Consider the following 2,928-nt stretch of genomic DNA (forward strand, 5'->3'; position numbering starts at 1 on the left):
TAAAAGCCAGATACCTTACTAGATTTGACAAGGTTCTACGCGGCCTGACCTCCTGCTACCTCTCTGATCTCATTTCCTGCCACCACTCCTCCCAGTCCGCTCCAGTCACACTGACGGGCCTACCCAGAACACTCTTCCCCCATAGCCTCATGACTTGCCTCTTTCCTCAAATGTTACCTTCTCAGCAAGGCCTTCCTTTACCACCATAATCAGGTGTGAGTGACCCACTCCCTGTATCTCTTTCCTACTTTATTCAGAGAACTTTTAACTTATTACCTTCTTATTATTATATATATATGATTTTTTTGTTCATTTCTTTGTTGTCTGTCTCCTTACCTAATAGAAGGTAAGCTCTAAGAGGGCAGGAATTTTTGTCTGAATTTTTTAGAGCTGTTTCCTCAGTACCTAGAATAGGGCCATAGCCCCTAGTACATACTCAGCGAATAGTAAGTGCTCCATCTGCTTTGCAGTATCATTCACAACAGCCAACACATGGAAACAACCTAGGTGTCCATCATTGGATGAATGGATAAAGAAAACGTAGTGCGTGTGCATGCATGTGCCCACATACACACAATGGGATACTATTAAGCCATGAAAATGAAGGAAATCCTGCCATTTGTGACAATGTAGACCGTGAGGGCTTTATGCTAAGTGAAATAAGTCAGACAGAGAAAGAAAAATACTGTATGGTCTCACTTATATGTGGAATCTGGGGGGGAAAAAACCCAATCTTACAGAAACAAAGATCAGATTGGTGGTTGCCAGAGGCAGGGGGTTGGGGGTGGGGGAATTGGATGGAGGTGGTCAATAGGTACAAACTTGCAGTTGTAAAATAAATAAGTTCTAGAGATGTAACATACAGCATGATGACTGGAGTTAGCAATACCATATTATATGTTTGGAAGTTGCTAAGAGAGTAGATCTTAAAAGCTCTTATCATAAGGAAAAAAACCTTGTCACTATATAAGGTGATGGATGGTAACTAAACTTATTGTGGCAATCATTTTGGAATATATCCAATTTATCAAATATATACATATATCAAATCATTATGTCATACGCCTTAAACTAATACCATGTTATGGTCGATTATGGATAAATAAATAAACTGGAAAAAAATTTAAATATATTGAATGAATGAAGGAGTAAATGAACATGGGTACAAATGAAATTAGAAAAAATATGAACCTGTTTTCTTAGTAGAAGAAAAACTTTCTTCTCTGGTTGCATTAAAGTGAAAAATTATCTGATCTCAATAACCCAATGAATCCTTGACTTTCTTTGTTTAGTGAACTCCTACACAGTCTTCAACACCAAGTCTGTGACATCCTTCCTCACCACCTCCTGCCCCAAGAGTAGTTACTTCATCTGTGATCCCATAGTACGTGTATATGCCTTGGTTTAGCATTTATCACACTATAATCCAATAATAATAGCAATAGTAATAAAACAATTGTAATATAATTAGTAGTAGTAGTAGTAATTAACACGTGAGGCCCTCCAGAATAGAAACTGCCTTATTTACCTCTGTAGCCTCTAAACCTAGTGCAATGCCTGGGACACATAAGGTGCTTAATAAATATTTGGTAAATGAATGAACAAATGAATGAATCATTGAACAAATGAATTCAGAGTTCAGTAAGCAAATAAAGGGTGAAACCTTATTAGCGCAAGGTTCCTAGCCATGCTAAACAGAGCTCCCTAAAAAAGCAAAGAACTACCACATTAGTTACTGCCTCTTTCAGACTTGCAAAGATTGATTTCCTGGACCACCCACTGTATTGGGTTATTACATCCCGTTATCAGCTGCAAACGTGCATGAATTGTTTTTCCAGTAGCAAGGATGGCTTATAAGCAGTGACTGGTAAGTTCAGCTGCTTAGACCAGAGTTTAAAAGGAGGCCAAGGTCATGGCTTGGTTTTCACAGTAGGCTACTTCACTTAATTCTGTAATCTGCCCATGGAACACATTTCTGCCTCTAGCTAGGGGATTTGTAAGTGTAAACCAGTTGTTAGGAGAGGCCATCACGGGGCGCCTGGGCGGCTCAGTCGGTAGAGCGCGCGGCTTTTGATCTCAGGGTCACGAGTGGAAGCGCCACGTTGGGCGTAGTGCTTACTTAAAAAGACAGTTGCTTCGGACAACTGTGGGGCCGAGCACCCTTTGGGGCCACTGCTCTGAAGTGAGGTGCTCAATCACTGTGGACACAATGCAGCCCGTAGCCACCGAGCGGTTTCTTCTGAACAAACCCGTCAATGGCCTCTCTCATCCACCCGATTTGCCGTGCAAATGGTAGTCTTTCTCCTGGCTATTTCGAGAAGGTAGAGATGTTAGTGCTGCACTGGAATCTGCCACAGATACAAAGTGTGCTATCCCAAGGTTGAATTGGGCTGAAACAGGTAGATAAGTCAAAAGGCACTGAATGGCCTTAAATGATCATATCCAAGGGACTCATCCACCCTCAGCAAGAGACTGTATACTTACCCCTTGCTGGGAGGGAAATGAACCTAGTATTTCACCAGCTTGTAACACGTCCATCTCACAGCGCTTACGGTCAGTGAGGCTTTGTCAGACCACAGGAACCAGGAAATTAGAAAGACACGAACGCTTGGAGGGGAAAACAATGGCGATCCAGTTCCCTGTGGTGCAAATGAAAAGGATCCAAGCCGACGCACCCAGCAGAAGGTGGGCGTCTCAAAGGTAAATGAAAGTCAAGCTCCCTTAGAACCACATTTCAAAACAGCTCAGGTTTGTTTCGAATCACACCTTCTGCACTCGGCTGAGTAAATGATAACTGGAGCCTGGCAACATCAGGCCCTTACCCAGGAGAGACTAGACTGCCCTGTAACAATATATACTAATTAAATTCAACTTGCTGAGTTTTGTTCCCGGTGTGACTTAATTCATATTGTGTCTTGTTATTGACTC

This window comes from Mirounga leonina, unplaced genomic scaffold (genome assembly GCF_011800145.1).
Source record: "Mirounga leonina isolate KUSES-001 unplaced genomic scaffold, KU_Mleo_1.0 Mir_101664, whole genome shotgun sequence".
NCBI classification, from domain to species: Eukaryota; Metazoa; Chordata; class Mammalia; order Carnivora; family Phocidae; genus Mirounga; species Mirounga leonina.